Source organism: Amblyomma americanum, chromosome 7 (assembly GCF_052857255.1).
Source record: "Amblyomma americanum isolate KBUSLIRL-KWMA chromosome 7, ASM5285725v1, whole genome shotgun sequence".
Classification (NCBI taxonomy): domain Eukaryota; kingdom Metazoa; phylum Arthropoda; class Arachnida; order Ixodida; family Ixodidae; genus Amblyomma; species Amblyomma americanum.
The window spans coordinates 45,865,323-45,884,135 of NC_135503.1; the positions used below are offsets into that span (position 1 = coordinate 45,865,323).

The 18,813-nt window shown below is 45.8% G+C and overlaps 1 protein-coding gene and 1 non-coding gene across 3 annotated transcripts in view; both read right to left on the bottom strand.

Moving 5' to 3' along the window:
- Moe (moesin) overlaps positions 1–18,813 on the bottom strand; it is a 125,342-nt gene that overhangs the window by 56,217 nt on the left and 50,312 nt on the right. The gene's annotated exons all lie outside the window — the stretch shown is intronic.
- On the bottom strand, positions 6,304–6,377 carry TRNAS-AGA (transfer RNA serine (anticodon AGA)). The gene has a single exon. It is a non-coding gene; the product is annotated as a tRNA-Ser (tRNA).

The following is an 18,813-nucleotide window of genomic DNA, read 5'->3' on the forward strand; positions in this document are numbered from 1 at the left end:
GTCACTGTCAGAGAGCGGTGTGAAAATAGACAGAAAGAGATAAAACTATATAGGCTGATTTCTGTACCCGTCGGATGCTCTGACGCTGGCTCTCCAGACAATTACTAATCAGGGCTACCTCCCACTGCTCCAATGTCCGTGACGTTCTTAAGTGCATGGTTTTCTCGTGCATTCCCGCGAAATGTGGAAGAGCGAGGACTTACCTTTGCACCTGGGACAGGTGGGGTGGTATCTGGAAAGGTGAATGAGGCTGTACAAGTGCGGATTAGGGATTAGAGAAGGTCTGTATTGGCCTCCAGAATGTGGCTTCTTCTGTGGTGAGTTTAATATGGGCGGGGGATAGGCCAAATGTTAATTGTTGCTAACTGGCGAGAGACCGATTTCTCAAAATTCCAGTGGTTCCAACGAAATTTTGATATTTATTTATTTACAAAATACTACGGACACTGAGTCCAAGCAGGGTGGGCGAACAAGTCATTCAAGCCACAAAAAAACGCAACAATTCAAAAACAACACAATATAGCAATAGTTGGTTAAAACCCACGGGACAATTGTTTAATTAGCTGATTCCAATCTGTTATTGTACGTGGAAAGAACGAAAACTTGTGTCTGTTCTAGCGAATATGGATGATGTTGACGAGTTTATCTGGTTGGTGCCCACGTTAGGCATGATTAGATGAGGGATCCAAACCAAGTTTGTTATGTAATAAGAGAGAAATAAATTCTAACCTAAGCTTTCTTCTCCGATGTTCAAGTGGCTTAATTTTATTAATCTCCATTAAAGTGGTTGGAGAGTCAGTCCTTGCAAATTTATTAAAAATAAACCTTACTGCTCTTCTCTGTATTCTTTCAAGTTTTTTTACGTTAGATTTAGTATACGGGTCCCACACTATGCAAGTATATTCGAGTTTAGGTCTAATCATTGAAGAATAACAAAGTAGCTTAATTGGCTTTCTAACGCGGGGCATACATTAGCTAGCATAACGTGGAAGCAATGATTCTCTTCTCCGATCCTTTCGTAATTCGGGCATTAGAATTACGAATTAGTCTAGGAACCACAGCAGCGCAATGGGTCGAAAATAAAGATCCAGAAAAAAATAGCACGCAGTGTTTCGACGAGCGCGAGTTTAAACTAGGTCTTAACCAAAACAAACACATATCTCTTTACTTCGCTCTTCATTCCTCCCCGATTATTCCTCTCCTCTCTCTCTCTCTTTCTCGCTCCTTAGTAGGCAAGTTTTCCATGCGGCACAAGCTGGATACTATAGACATGGTGCCCTTATACGAGCGCATTTAAAAGTCATGTCCCTCACTCATCTCTAATTTAGCTGAGGCTCCAGCAATTATGTGTGACGACGAACCGGCAGGTTCGTGCGCATAATCCCCGAGCAAAACTTGCTTGACGCGACGAGCGTCTTCCGCCGACGGAAGGTCAGCGCAGAGAGCAGCAGCGCGGCTATGCGCTGTACCGAATCTCTCCTCCTGCGTACGACGGGGGCAGCAAGGAGTCAAGCTTGCATTAGCAGCAAGACGAGGAGGAAAAAATAGGGGCGGGGGGGGGGGGGGGGGGGGGGGGGAGACCATAACGAGCCGCAACGACTTCCTTCACGGGTGCAGCAATCTTTCGGCTTTCCTCAGTGCATGTCTGAATCCCGAAGAGCTGGCCGCAGAAAATGAGAGAAAAACCGCTCGCGCTGCGCCGGCACGCGCCGTGCATGCGTATTCCACGCAGAACGAAGGACTGATTGGGCGCGCGAGATAGGGATGTCCAATCATTTCTTGGAATAATTTTCAGCCGCCGCAGCTATAATATATATATATATATATATATATATATATATATATATATATATATATATATATATATATATATATATATATATATTTTCAGCCGCCGCAGCTATAATATATATATATATATATATATATATATATATATATATATATATATATATATATATATATATATATATATATATATATATATATATATATATATATATATATACACGTTACCCTGATGAAGGACGGTCCACCATCTGAAACCGTTGGTGAATAAACCTAGATAATCGAACCAGTTGTGACCTTTTCACTGTGCAAGTTTTCACTGGCCCGTTGAGCAACCCTGACTGCTTCCACTATATATATATATATATATCAGTGGGTCGGCGCTAAACTAAGCCCACTTCCACACAGCTCGGCATAATGAACTTAATTTGGTTCAGTTGATTGGTATGTAATCTCCCTGGGGTCCGTGGACAGGTGGCGATCTTATGGCTTGCATCTAGCGACGGCAATCAACTTTTCTTTTTCCTTCCTTAAGAACATTTAAATTACACGCGTATAGGGGGATAGACGTACAAGGAAATAAACGTAGTGACATAAATGTACCCTCTAACAAGAAAGGAGTAACAGGGCAGTAAGCTGTCTTCTAGCGCACTGCCCGTGTTACAGGATAATCACTCCCTTTTTTACTCCCATACAGGCGTATTCGTGTTTAGGGTGTAACTGCTGTTAGCGATATTTACTGTAAGGGAGGCGTACTAACGTACTATCGCGCAGCGTGGTGTCAGCCGCACATGCAGAATGGCAGGTGCCCGCGTCCCCATCTGGCCACTGCGCTTAAGTAGCAGGCAACGCTCTATAGTATGTCTCAAGTATGCTAATATTGTTCATTAGCAGCCAAAGGAAAGGTCTACAAATACGAATAAATCTCTATACGTCTCACTAGGACCATGCGCTTCACGTAGCCGGCGCCAGCCAAACAAAGGACAGAGTTGAATTTTGCAAGAGCGAATAGCAAATGTAACATTGTAGACCCTATACTGGCGCGCCGGATTTATGTCTTAATGAACTCGGCCTTCGGACAGAACAAGCCAGAAAGAAAATGTTGGAAGAACGAAAACCTCTCGTTACTAAATGACAAGCCTAACTGGGAGAGCTTTACGTGAATCGTTCCCATGAGTGGAGAGAGCTTCTTCGTCAATTCCTGCCCTGTACTTTAGTTAACGGCGGCTCTATCGAGAGGAACTACAGCAATTGGGAAAGCGCGTCTTTGCCCTCGGCGTATACAGGGCTGCCGCGGCTGAAGCTGCGAGTAACTTTTTAACAGCGCCGTTAAATGAGCTGCCTGAGGGCGTGTGCGCCGGCTATAGCCTTGAGTGAATGAATTTGCGAGCGAAGGCGCTTGACTCTGTCCGCGTCGTCGACGACATCATGCACGGTAGCGTCGAAAGGAGCAGCGCAATTAGCGACATATGTGGCACGAATGACGAGACAGTCCGCGGTTTTTTCTGTCTGCGTCACGAGACACGGATGCACCGCTGGTGAACAGCCATGGCAAGTGTTGGCGAAAACACTACGTCGAGCGCGTAATACAGTCGAGTATTATGCAACCTCTAAAAATATACTCTGGTTAGAGGAAAATATCCTTGACGGAGATAATTGACCTATAATCGGGCTCCTGACCTCGGTACGTTTCCCGTCTAAGGAAAAATGACGTCATTTTATTAGATACGAATAGCATCACGATAGCAGCGAAACAATACCTCTAAATATCGCCCATTTCTGCGGCTGATGATGAACTGCTGGTGGTGATCAATTAAGAAACTGATATGAACTGAACATGCCAGTGTTGCGCACGTTCTAGTGTAGTGAGTTTAATTAAGTTCGGACTCTGTATAATCCTTTGTGCTGTTTGAAAGACCTAGGAGCACATTCTGAAGGATATCTATAGTCAAGGACAAAAGTGTGCGGGGTGCGGATTTGAGGAAAAAAAAATCGTTTTCGCGTTGCCTCTCTAGACAGGCAGATTGCACTGTTCTTCTATCAGATGGAACACGTATGTCTCCTCTTGTTTCTACGCATTTCAATGATCTGCTGTGCCCGACAGCGCCACGATAAACTTTTTTTTCTCGAATCTGCATCTCGCAAGCTTTCGTCCATTACTGTATACCATCAGTGCCGAATGAAACGCGAACAAAACAGCTGAAACACGAGCACGAACAATGAAAAATACTAGCGGATGGAGAGCAAATACAGACATGGCCTATTGACACGGCGGTTGATTTTCACCTCGAAGACGTAAAGAACGCTGTTTACGTTTTTAATGTGAAAATCAACCGCTCTAGTATTCTGCATCGCTTGTGTAATTACCTTCGAGTTTTGCTGTTTGCGTTTCAATTCTCTAGTTCGCGTTTCATTCGACGCTGACAGTAGACTCGCGAGCAGAAGTAACACACTCCCTTCGTACACTATGACCTTCAAAAGCAGTACAGCTAACCAACCTTTGATGTACTTTTTGACTTCAGCGCTTAACCGAGTCACAGCCTAAGCAGTAAAGGCTAGCAACAACTTTGTCATTGCAGCCAGAAAATGAAGCTTGAAAGAAAGTGCGGAGCTGGGGAGTTGGACGGTTTTCACATGGTGTCACGGGCATCATGATTGAGTGCAGGAAGCAACAGGCGGATATATGAGAGGGTAGAAAGACGCGCAGGTTTCCGCCGCGCTTCTGATCTCAAACACGGTGACCACTGTGAATTCGGGGCAACCCACGAATAACTTTTGTTAGTGGGTGCAGGTACAACAGAGGTAACCTTGTATGAATGTGCAGGATTGCCTGCACATGATCTTAATACTACTTGTCTTATCGCATTGTGTTAATCTGCGTTATATCGTGTAATTTCTTCAATTATCTTGTTCTGTCCCCCCCTCCTCCCCCCGCTCTTCTCATGCAGTTCCTAAATAGCGGCCCTTTAGAGTGGAATTGATAATGATGATGCTTACGACGATAATTATTATGATGATGATCTCAGCGATGTAGTGTCCCGCGCGAAGACGACGTCTGCTCTCGGCATATACGAGGAACAGCCCCGCTCGTGGAGGAAAAGTCCCGAAAGGCGGTCAAGGCGTGTGCCGCAGCGGCGGCGTTGGAATCCAGCCAAGCCCCGCGCACAGCTCACGGAACAGGTCGCCGGAGGAGGAGATGCCACAGGGAAAAGTGAACGCTGGCGAGAAGTAGCTTCGGGGAATGTAATCAGCGGATTTCAAAGAAAAGTTGAAAAGGAAAGGACTGACACACCGCGGTATACCAGGCTGCCAGCCACGCTCAGTATAGAGTGGTCGTTGAACGCGAACCTCGCCTTCAACTCGAACAGGTCCCTTCGCGGCGTAATAATAATTGGTTTTGGGGGTGAAATGGCGCAGTATCTGTCTCAAATATCGTTGGACACCTGAACCGCGCCGTAATGGAAGGGATAAAGGAGGGAGTGAAAGAAGAGGTGCCGTAGTGGAGGGCTCCGGAATAATTTCGACCAAATGGGAATCTTTAACGTGCGCTGATATCGCACAGCACACGGGCGCCTTAGCGTTTTTCCTCCATATATAGAAACGCAGCCGCCGCGGTCGGGTTCGAACCCGGGAACTCCGGATCAGTAGCCGAGCGCCCTAACCACTGAGCCACCGCGGCAGGGGTTCGCGGCGTCGCTGTTCATGTTTACTGATAATATTCTGAGTCAGTATAAACCCACTGTGGCTATGCCATTCACACGTACTCGGCTTATGAATATCCTTTTCAAGTCGTCAGTGGTGCGTCGTATAAATCGTTCACTGTATACCAACCACACGTAGCCACATGCATTTATTTATTTACGTAATCATTTACTTTATGAATACCGCAATCAACACACAGCAATCAACACACAGCTAGAAGAAGATTAAAGTCGAAGAAATACACTGGCTACCGATGCTGGACGGAAGGCGCGGCTGGTTTACAACTCGGGAGAACGTCGCTAAATTTAGAGGCGGCAATGCGTAACAATCGTTTGTATGATACCGCTGTATAAAGAAAGCTCTAGTTGCCATACTTATTAAATGTTTTATTTTATTCCACAATGTGACTCCTCACATTGGAATTACTGCCATACATCGCCGCGCTGACATTCTCGCCTCTTGAGTTTTGGAAGTATTCGGACTCACAGTAACGTAATCGCAGAGACAGCAGCCTTATTTCGGCATATACTATTATATACTATTACACACACACACACACACACACACACACACACACACACACCTATATATATATATATATATATATATATATATATATATATATATATATATATATATATATATATATATATATATATATATATATATATATATATATATATATATATAAAGGAAGCCAACAGTTACCGAAACCAAGGGGCATAGGGGAATGTTTTTAATTCTTTTTACATTTGTAGTGCCAATCAATTGGTTTAAAGGAAATTACTTATAAAGCAGCAGAAAAAACAACCATGCCGCCGGTGGGATCCGAACCCACGACCTCCGAATATCTCGTCCGGTGCTCTTACCAACTGAGCTACGGCGACGGCTGTCCAATCTGCTGCTTTCGTGGGTATTTATGTTTACTGCGTGTAAGCGAACCTTGAGATATTCGGAGGTCGTGGGTTCGGATCCCACCGGCGGCATGGTTGCTTTTTCTGCTGCTTTATAAGTAATTTCGTTTAAACCAATTGATTGGCACTACAAATAAAAAAAAATTAAAAACATTCCCCTATGCCCCTTGGTTTCGGTGACTGTTTGCTTTCTTAATATGTTTGTCAAACGAGCCCCTCATTTCCTTTACCTCGTCTGCTAATATATATATATATATATATATATATATATATATATATATATATATATATATATATATATATATATATATATATATATATATATATATATATATATATATATATATATATATATATATATATATATATATATATATATATTCTGTTTCTAACAGTCCTTCACCGAGCCTTGAGCAGCAGAAGATCTTCACTTTGCGGAGCTTTAAATCTTGCACCAGTCAGCGTGCCCAAGCGCGGGGCCCTTGCGAAGCATTGGGTAAGAGACGTCGCATCGAATTTCCTTCGCAGCATCAAAAGCCCAGACGCGCACGTCGCCCCTCCCGATACCAGGCCGGAAGTCGGCAGCTGCGCTGGGTGAAGCGGGTATTGAATGGCGTTTTATAGATTGCAGCCGATCGTGATACAATGCGCACAATGGCGGCGGCGAGCAGACGACACGGCGAGTGCTGATTGAGGCTGTTTGAATGTCCACATCAAACGAGACGGAACGGAAGCGCTGCTGAGAGGCGGAGCCGTAACTGGTAAGCAACCCCCCCCCCCCCCCCCGCCACTTCGGCATGCCCGCGTCGAATAACGTGACTAGTGCTAGTTTGCCCGAGTTTATGTACGAGGTTACAGCCAAGGCCAAGCGAGACATTTGCCGCCTGTTGCTATCGGCGCTATCGGCGCGCGCGCATACGCTGACGACAGCGCGCTGCGCGTCTGTTTACCATTTTCGAAGCATGCGCAGCAGAATCTCCCGTTTCTCTTTTCTTTTAATTGAGCGGAGATACGTCAGCGTAAAGGAGTTCTCTTTAGAAGCAAAAAACAAGCTCACGCGAGCTCAACAGAGCCAGTGCTTTTGTTAGTGAAACGGGAAAGTGTCAATTCTTCTTTGTCAAGTGTTCGAAGCGGTTAGGCTTAGCTTATGCACGTCCGCGAAACCGCGGGGAGGCGTGGTCTGCCTCGGTAACGTTTGCGATTTGGAAGAAGGTCGGTCGTTAATTAACCGCAGGTACGGCCAAGTCATGGGCACAGAATGTTGGAGGTGCATGCAGCTTAAAATCAGTGAGGACGTGAAGTTGGACCTTACCAGTAAGCAAAACCTGAGATCCGGTTACCTGCAAATGTAACGAGTAGTTTTTTTTCTTAAGTGATCAGCCAGCACATGTCTAATTTGTTCGGTGTTTGAAAACAAACTTTATAAAATTATTGCATTTAAGCGCAGTTAAGTAATAACTGTGCGGGTCACTGAAAAGCTATTAACACTAAGCACCTAAACTAGTTACCGATAAGGTATACTGCAATCACCTCGAGCGCACAACTTCCAACAACGTAGCCAGATCACATCATCGGAACTGCTTGTAAACCTTTACTTTACTGTGAGGCGCAATCGTATATTCTCCCACAGAATTCGCGGCGGCAAAACAATGGCCAATAAAACGCCGACCGGACAGGAGAAAGAGGAGGAGGAGGAGGAGGAGGAGGAGGAGGAGGAGGAGGAGGAGGAGGAGGAGGAGGAAATAAAGTAAGGGGAAAGAGGGGAAGCAAGCGAATTCCGTTCGAAGAAGAGCAAAGACACGCAGCTGCGGAGGCGTCACGTTCTTTGCGGCAAGCGCGAAAGCTCACGCGGGCGCGAGCCAGCTGGACACGGGCCATCTTTTTTTTTTGTTTTACGAGGCGTGCTGATCGCGCATTCTTTGGCGAAAGGTTCCGCAGCTCGGGCTAAGCTACTGCTGTACCATTGCCGCGGCAGCCTCAGGGCGTATAGGCTCGCTGTCGCCTTTCGCGGCTTGTCAGTATGCGTGAGATTATCATGTCTGTCTGACCTCAACGGACGACTTGGCAGAAGAGGTGCGCGCTGTTTTACGGCTGCAGATCACACGAGATGTAAACAGCGTGCATAATAAAAGCCAGAGTTTGGCTGCACCCAAGAAAGTATCGATCGGCATAAAATCAGGTGTGCTGTACACTAGGGACCTCCTCCTGTTATAATAGTGATCTTTCAGTGTGCACATGCATCTCATAATGAAAATAAAATATGATGATCATCATGGCGATGACCCAAACATAAAAAACGCACCAAACAAACGCGGAACAAATATTTTCTTGTGTATAACTCGGCATCAAGCGCAAGGCGAATGAGCACTCAAGCCGAACAACTAAAATAGGAGTAACTGCCGCACATAACCTTCACTACTAACGGTTAACCTGAGGGAACATAAGCTGCATATGGCTGATAATCATGCAGTTACTATTTGAGGGAATAAGCTTAATACCTTTTACGGATTTATTGTTGTTGCAACACCGTTCCTAAAGTACTGACCTGTATACCCTTCATTTTTAACTTTTTCTGGCAAGGGGTGAAACTGTCCCGATTGGATTAAAGTTATGTAGCGAGGGGAATAGCGAAGGCGAGCAGTACCCAAACAGCACGCAACTCGACAAGCAGGCCTCAAAGTGTATATGTTGACTCTTGCTAACAATGTGCTCTCACAGACGACTCAGGCAGTGACTGGAAGGGCCCCGTTTTAAAAATCTTAACGGGATATGAAGTTTGCTATTTACTTCCACTTCTCTCAGCAATGAAGGCCAAGCAAGAGATGTGTGCCGTAAACCGCTTGTTGCGGACAAAATATGAAGGCACAAAAAATCTAGCTTGAAGTGGTTGATTAGAGCTGTCGCCAGCCACCAAAGCGCGGCGTTAAGGCGCAAGTAAAGGGGTATAATTACTCATTAATAAAGGCGCCGCCCAGCCACGAGTAAGCTTTCCGCACATGCGGTATCTCATGCGATATAAGTGTGACAGCGAGAGGTGTGAGCGTAATAGCCAGCTACAAGGGTCACTCTTGTCAAAGTGGACGGAAAACTCAAACTTTACTTGCCCCGCCGCGGTGGCTCAGTGGTTAGGGCGCTCGGCTACTGATCCGGAGCACCCGGGTTCGAAACCGACCGCGTCGGCTGCGTTTTTATGGAGGAAAAACGCTAAGGCGCCCGTGTGCTGTGCGATGTCAGTGCACGTTAAAGATCCCCAGGTGGTCGAAATTATTCCGGAGCCCTCCACTACGGCACTTCCTTCTTCCTTTTTTCTTTCACTCCCTCCTTTATCCCTTCCTTGACGGCGCGGTTCAGGTGTCCAACGATATATGAGACAGATACTGCGCCATTTCCGTTCCCCCCCAAAATTATTATTATTATTATTATTATTATTATTATTATTATTATTATTATTATTATTATTATTATTATTATTATTATTATTATTATTATTATTATTATTATTATTATTTGGATTGGGCGATCAGGTTATCCTTTTCGATCATGGTTTTTGCTTTATAACCATTAAAGCGTGTGCAATGAGACGCAGGGCAGACGAACGTCTTCAGTGTCATTTCCGCCTGCTCTCTGAGTCATACGCATACGAATATCGTTTATACACCTCAACCGGCGCTCATACAGAGGCCATCAAAACCTGTAGTATAAAGGCCATATCCGGTCACGGCATTGCCAAGTACTTTTCACTGTACATATGAGGACTGTGCTTCACCGCAACAACTCGTACGTTCCCAATACATCTCAGTGCAGCGGTGAAACGTCTTGCTTTCGTTTTTATTCTTTTTTTTACTGTTTTCCTCGATCTTCAACTAGGTAGCGGGACATGGTACTGGGTAGTAAATATTGTCCTGCAAATTTGAACCGGATTGGTGGCACCATCCACGGAAATGGCCCGCACCGAATTTATATGCGTGGTTTTATCACATCATTATTCGGCCTAAGAACCCACAAAACAAGCGCTTTTAACTCGTTCCTGGCTAGGGGCTCCGAACAGTGGCTCAAGAGACTCACACCCTCACAAGTTGAGTGCGTACACATACGTGACCACGCCCCTAGACTACATCGTCACCTCGGCTCCCTGCCCGCTTGACTGCGAAGCCTTCTTTATTGAGAGGATCCTCGGATAAAGCTTTCGGCGACAGCGTACAAGAGATGGGGGCCCCTATTATTTTGGTGTGGGCGCGCTGCATGTCCCCAGCCAAGCGAGTGAAACCCAAACAGGCAGTTTATTACTACGTGGGCGACGGAGGACGTCCAACGAAAGTGAGCGAATGGGCGCGCAGTGCGGGTCTGTCAAAGTAAAGAAGGAGAAATATGAAACAGAAACCCGCAAGCGCATGGCTGGATGGCAAAAAAAAAAGCAAAAATAAAACGCTACACACCATCTGAATCTGAGAGAAGCAACGTGCTTTGTGTGTGGGCCGAGGTGCACGAGAACCAAGCGGAGGATGCGCGGAGAATGAGCGAGAGAGAAATGACGAAAGATGAGAAGTGAAAGCAAGAAAGAGAGAGGAAGAGAAAAAGAAAGAAGTATGGACAAAAGAGGGAATTCTCCGCGCGTCGTTTGTGGGGCAAAGTGTCGCCGCGCCATTTATGCGGACAATGGACGAGCCAGTCTCGTTTCCTGACTCGTACGTATATTTATAGCTTACGTAAGCGTCTCAGAGCGAGCGTTGACGCAGATGCAGGCAAGGAAAGTACGTAAACAAAAGAGATGCAAAAGGAAGGGCGGCGATGAGGGGTTTAGAAAGATGGAGTAAAACAAATAAAGGCTCAGGAAAACCGCTCTTTCTGCGAACCGCTTGTCTTCCATTTTTCTATTAATGGCTGTCAGTTAGAATATACGCTTTCATTTGAACCACTTCTAATACCTCCCAAACTTGGTACCACTAACTAAATACTCCGCCCACAATGACGTCATCCATTTACAGCTAAGGCATAGAGCGGGAGGCGAAATATTTAGCTGCAAAGCGTTAGGTTGTGAGTTCGAGTGCAGCGGCCGCATTTCGGTCGGGGCGAAATGCGAAAAAAAAAAAAAACTTCCGCCTGCGTTGTGCTCTTCGTTAGCTCATTAGGCGGACCCCAGTCGGTATAAAAAGTTCCCGAGCCATCTACCATCACGTGTCTCATAGGCTACGGTGGAATGTGCGATAACCTTTGACACCATGAAGCAAGTTTATTTTCCTTATGAGCATCTCCAACGGGTGGCGTATGATGTAAATACATTAATTATCAGAGAAAGGCTTTAAGGGGTACCTTGAATATATATATGCATAAACGAATACATACGAAGTGGCTTGCCCGAGCACGCATTTGTTTCTAAGTCTGCGTCCCGACAGCTGTGGCGAGAGCTCGTTACGCGTTGAGGTCGCTTGTGCAACCTTGCTTGTGCTTGTGCATGTATAGTAGTACCACAACAGCGTGTGTATATATATAGTAACATTGCGCATGCGCTGCACGTACGTTGGTCGTTGCGTAGCACGTACGGGAATAATTGGCACGCGTTGCCGTTCGTGCAATGGGTAAACCACACTCATATAGTTCTGTCTGCGCTACAGCATGTTCACATGCATTACACGTGCGCACTTGAACATCGAATGCAGCGATGTTAATAAGTGATCGAATAATAAAAAAAAGAATGAGTTACAATCCACAAACACACCGGTATGTCTTACGGGGAACATATCGCGTGTTGCGTTATACTCCACCCTCTAGCTACCTGTCGCAAACGCCGAATGCATGGATAATGATTGGCCGACGGTCTGTGAGCCGACCATTCGTGATCAACGCTCCCCAGAGGCGGATGTAACAATAAATGGTGCTGATGGAGAACCGTTGTAATATGCGTAAGCCAGCTATAAGCATATTAAGCTGGATTACATCGTTACACTTTTCATCGAGCCTATACTTTCCATGTGCGGGTCACGGAGAAATAGCTGGAGAAAACCATGGTGCATTCACCCAACGCAGAGTGTGTATCTAATATTCACCTTGATATACGCCCGACTTATTGCTAGCCACGGCGAGTAGTTCTTTGAGTATAATGAGTTATTTGTGCGACCTCTTAATCCGTAAAAGAACGTTGCTGAAATTTCGGCACAGGTTTCGGGATTTGACAGTCGCGTATATTTCAAGAGGGAGCTGATTCACCCATATTCGATAAAGGGAAACCCGTACGTTCTGATACGTTGGGACGCATGCTCGGTATATACTTCAACGGGCACTCTGCATACAAGAAAATTGCTTCACGAAAATGGTAACGACGGATAACGCTGCGAACACCGACTCGATGCGGAGTAGTACGTCGCCCACGTCGAATTTTTCTCCCATTTCGGAAATGTAACTTCGCATCAGAGGGGCGCATTCATGCGAATTATGCCGCGTGGCATACACTTCCTGGCCCTCTCAGAACATTTGCTTCTCTTTTTGAGCATCTCGGAGTGCGCGAACGTATGAAAGGTTAGCCACTCGATGCGGATGAAGGGTTTTTTTCCTCCCTTGAATACCACACGCAACGCGCACAAAGCTCTTTCCGCAAGTACGCCGGCGCTCTTATAAGACGATATACGGAGATATTCGTTGCAGCTCTTCCGGTCACGTGTTGCCACTATTTGAGCAGCATTCACAGAACAACCGAGAATGTGCATGCACACACATTGTGCGCGCTCATTGATAGAGAGAGAGAGACGCCTATCTGTCGTACAAAGCGCAACAGAAAAGTGGTATTCGCAATTTCGCACCGCAACTGTATACGAGCGGTCTTTGGCTGTGTACACGCATTCATAGATCCTAGACACAGCTATAGAAACTGCCGACAGCACGAACTCCGATTATGTTACAAACTTGCAGAACTGGAGTGCTATAGCCAGGAGACTTTTTTTTTTATCCTAGCTTTTTTATTTAAGACAGGGGGAATGGAGTGAAAAATGATATATAGAGATTCCGGAGCGTTCTTCGACTTACTGCTGCACCTGAGGCTCCTCACGCAAAGTTAGCGAATCTCTATAACGCGGACCGTTTCGCACATAAAGCCCAAGTCGCTGTACTACGCTTCGGCTGTTTTCAGCGAAGTGTAACGTTCGAACGGGTGAGTTTGGAGTAGCGACGTTACAGAAACGCTGGATATACACTCCTGAGTGCGGAAAGAGACAAGGAAGGAACTAATTTAGATTCCGGCACCGTGCACCAGCCTGCAGTAAAGAAAGCTATCGCCGGCTGGCCTTGTCGGCGCCGTTCGCTAATTACATACTCCCTCTGTACAATCTGTACAGCTGTCTTTTCTGTCTAGCTCTAAATAGCCGATTCCGTGTCCCGTCCACTCACATTCCCAACCCTTAAGAAAGAACTTATCGGACATTTACGGAAACCGCAATGTGTACGGCTGCAGCGCTTGTTCGTTATATTGCTGCAGGATTTCTTTCCCCGTAATAATAATAATGAGTTTTTTTTTCTCAGGTACAAGGAAAGAAGCAGCTGCACTAAAACTGCTGAGAAGAGCGTACTTGACGGCAGTTGGCAACTCAAGACAAGTAATCCAAGTGAACGTTCACACTTACATGAATGGATGAATAATGACTGGAATCGTAGTTGAAGTACAATAAACGCAACGAAGTACGTCAGGAAAAACACATGAGATAAATACAAATAAATACGCAGAAAGAGGAAACACTGCTCACTTAATGAGGTTCGTGTGACTAGAAGGAATAGAAGGTCTAATTGTAGGTGCGGTAGCTAAATTTCGGTAAGTGGGCTGCGTCCTGCATGCTTCGTTTTCAGCTAATTCCTGCCGATACCTTGTTTCGCGAAATGAACGGAAGGAGGAGGAAAACATTTAAGAGCATAAACACTGGGTGGGTTCAGTAGGAGAACCCATTGGTTGCCATCATAATCCGGCCCCTGTCAACCAACGATTTCTGGTCGAGGGGACTGTGGCTATGAAGGGTTGCCTCCCAGCGCTCATATGTCGGATCGGGATGAACGGAAACATTTCCGACACTGGACGCTGGACACCAGACACTGAAATTAGGACACTGGATTTTGGAAACTGGGCTTCGGAAACTCGACTTCGGCAACTCGACTTCGGAAACTCGACTTCGGAAACTCGACTTCGGAAACTCGACTTCGGAAACTCGACTTCGGAAACTCGACTTTGGAAATTCGACTTCGGAAATTCGACTTCGGAAATTCGACTTCGGAAACTCGACTTCGGAAACTGGACATTGAAAACTAGACTTTTTCACTAGAGTTTTGAACTCGACTTTGGAAACTCGACTTTGGAAACTAGACTGTGGACAGCAACCATTGGACATCAAACGTTGGACGTCAAACATTGGACATCAAACATAGGACATCAAACAATTCGCACAAGACATCGGCTATTGGGTATTAAAGGTCCGACGTTAGACGTTCACCACGCGACCTGGCATGACATCGCCGTGGATCCCATGGCTAGTACACATAGCACTATATCAGCGGTCGCAGTGAAATAAATACCCAAACAGGTCGGCGCGTAAAGCAAGCAGACGATCGCGTTCTGTCGGCCCCGGCCAAGCTTCTGCACGGTCGGTCGCCCGCGGGCTTACAAGAAGCAAGAAGCGGTCTGACCGCTCCTTCGGCAGGCATGCGGTAGCGGGCAGGCCGCTATGCAGGAAGCGATCACGGCGCCTCCGACCGACGTCTGCGCGAGGAGGATCCGAGGAATTCCGATCGACGAGGCACGGGCCAAAGCACGCATGACGGCCGCCCTGACTGACTGCAGCGCCGGGCCGTGCCAGCTGTGCATTGTAGCGGGGCTTCGCTTGCGGGTCTGAATCACTCTCCGACTCTTTCTTTTTATTTATTTTTTTTGCGCACCCTTCTTCACGCGATTGTGTATGTGGCTCGGAGTTAACGGCAAAAGAGCAGCCACAGGCAAACGCATTGAAGTTCGATGCACTCGAGGCGTCTTCGGAGAAGCGAGTATTCTCACCGTTGCTATCAAATCGGCTTAGATTTTCAGTTCGGGGAAAAAAAAATCAATATTAAGCAAAGTCCGGTATGCGACTGCTGTAACTGCGTTCACTGTAGATCCGAGTTGGAATGGTAAATTTGTTCTTATGGGGTGTTTATATATGTATACACACGCGGCTGGGGTTTAAACTTGTAACCGTGTGAGGTATGCATTCAGGAGGACAGATAGCAGGTGGTCTATTAAAGTAAGGGAGTGGATAAGAAGAGAAGGGTAACGTAGATGGGACCCGCGGAATGTCATGTGTGAAAACGATATCGGGAAGCTTACTGGTATAGTCCATAGGTGGCTGTATGACCATGACTCGATCGTGAAAGACAAAATTGATTGAAGCGGAGTTCACCCGGTTTCTAATGATGGTTGAGAATAATAATAATAATAATAATAATAATAATAATAATAATAATAATAATAATAATAATAATAATAATAATAATAATAATAATAATAATAATAGATTTTTGGGGAAAGGAAATGGCGCAGTAGCTGTCTCATATATCGGCGGAAACCTGAACCGCGCCGTAAGGGAAGGGACAAGGGAGGGAGTGAAAGAAGAAAGGAAGAAGGAGGTGCCGTAGTGGAGGGCTCCGGAATAATTTCGACCACCTGGGGATCTTTAACGTGCACTGACATCGCACAGCACACGGGCGCCTTAGCGTTTTTCCAAATATTATTTTATTTCTTCGTCTATGTCTTCTTTGTGAGATCGCACAAATGAGCGGGGGAATACTTCCCTAGCCGGATTTCTCTATAGCTGTATTGTTTACACAAAAATGAGCAATTTTATTTTAAGCCATAATTCCCTCTGACTGATCCCGTCTTTGCACGGCAAGAAAATCAACCAAACGTCGGTGAGCTCTTTTAATCGGAGATGCCCGCAGATAAGGTGAAAACGCTGTTTGTGGGCACCTGAAAAGTTGTTTCTCAAGTCCAGGAATTATACCCCTGTATTAACCCTTTCAGACAACATGTACACAGTTTTGTATATTGCCAGTTCGCGAGAGCTTTTTCTGAGTGCGTTGCAACTGATAGCGATTTCTTTGAGACGAGTTTAGTCCTCTTAATATCGCAAATGGACCGTTTTAGAGCGGAGTCCAACCTGGCGATGCCTCACGTCACCGGGTTCGTGCAGCGCAGCACGTGGTTGCCATGACAATCACGTGCTGAGCTACATGACAAATGCAAGACGCACACCGAGCTCTTTCGCTCAGTTTAGCGCGTTGCGCAGCAGACAGCAAACACCTGGCAGTTCAGTTGTTTTCACGTTGACCAACTAACTCAGCAAACCATGTTTCTCAGGACAGTGAACTTGGTAGAATGGTCTTCGGTATAATTTAGGCAGGTTTTATCGCCATATATCCTTTCCTTATTTTTTTTCTCATAGCTTTAGGATAACCTGGATGTGCAAAAGAAAGTTTAACCCTAGTCCTTCGAGTACTTACTGAACTAATCCTCGTGTTTCGATTTTTGCAATTTCTAAACAGTCTTACGCTTTCGAAGAAAAATTGTGCATTTTAATTTTTGAAGAAAAAAAAAAGTCGTAGAGCTAAGTTTATCTTAGGCTTAGCGCAAGCATCAGCGAAAACTGTTGCAGCTTTGGTTTTGCCATTTAGGCTAATCCCACCGTAGCACCATTTATCTCTCTCTCTCTTCCCACTCACACTTGCCTTCTACCTCCTCTCCCTTAAGCGTGGAGAGGGAGTTTGCCTCTCTCCACTCTGTCACCTGCCACAATTGGCAAGTGGCGGCCACTGAACTGAATTAAATTACATTAATTTATCTTAATTAATGTGAAGTAATTAAAGCCTTGCGGCCGACGCTGTAGGTTACACAGCGGAATGCACGGCTTTATGACTAAACCTAAACTATAACAGCTTTCACTGTAAAACAACAGTTGGTGTTTATGTCTGCACAGAACTAACGAACTTTCTGGCGGCCTGCATAAAAATATTTTGGCGGAACCAACTCTTTTTCAAAATAAACTGCGAGCGGTAGGCGTTTGAAAGGGTTAAAACTGCGACAAGAATTACACAGAGGAAGAGGTTCATAGAACCCGACTGTACTGGGTCCCCTCCTCGAAGAAAAAATATCATAAAGATATCCCAGAGTAAAGAAAACTGCCTCGCAGCCCGCCGAGAAACGAAAGACCGCCCGGCGTTATAGCGTCCAATGCTCCTTTCAGCATCCTGACCAAAACCGCCGCTATATATATATATATATATATATATATATATATATATATATATATATATATATATATATATATATATATATATATATATATATATATATATATATATATATATATATATATATATATATATATATATATATATATACACACCAGCCGGCAGCTGCGCAGAACAAGCCCTGCTACACAAGCTCGCTATACGTTACCGTTAGGTTAACTTAGAAAGCAACAACCGGTCAACGCACTTTCCAAGCCAGCACGGCGTGAAACCCTTTGATGCGCCGTAAACCAAGCCTACTGCAAGAGGGTGCAGCAATACATCAAGGGAGTTTTCGATACCCATTTTTTTTTTACTTTTCTCTTTTCAGGGCCTCATACACACGCACCTACACGAGTTCAACAGTTGTCGCGCCGACTGGCGGTAGAAAAAGAAAGGCAAAAGATCGGCGGAGCCTTAAGTAACGGAGACAGCGGCGACGTGCGCTCTAGCTGCAGGCGCGTACGAAGCCACGTGGTGCCAATAACCGGGACGCGGCGCAGCCGCAGATCGCTTTTTGTGACACGCCGGCTGCTGCTGCTGCTGCTGCGGCGGCATTCGGCCTCGGGCGCCGCTCCAATCTAACGTAGCGGGCGGCCCCGAAGGTTCAACGATGGGGGTCAAAGAACGGAGACGCTTCCATCCCCCCCTCCCCCCCTCATCACTTTGCTCCTGAGCGGCGGCGGCGGCGTTCTCTCCCCTACTCTGAAAGGCAAGGAAGGCTTGCTGGGTTGCGAAATCGAAGAGGTGCCGCCATTTTCGGAATACAGTTCGCACCCGGTGTAAGTCGAAGAGGCTGAAAAATTAATGAACTGACGAAAAAAAAAGGGGGGGGGGGAGGGAGAAAGACCAAGATGAGGCATTAAGTCCGTGGTAGGTCTCATTTTCTATAGGTGGCGGACAGGGATGGGCTCTTGCCTTTTCATTCCTCAAATATGATTATTTAAGTCCTCTGCCTCACCACGTCAGACTGTCCGCAGGGTGAAGCTCCGCCTAGCTTTACCACACTGTCAGCACCTGCCACACAGTCCACAGGCGCCAAAAGTTATATCCCGTCGCAGAAAGTTGTCCGTTAATGTTTACTTGGCCCGGATAAATTCGGAACACACATACAAAAATT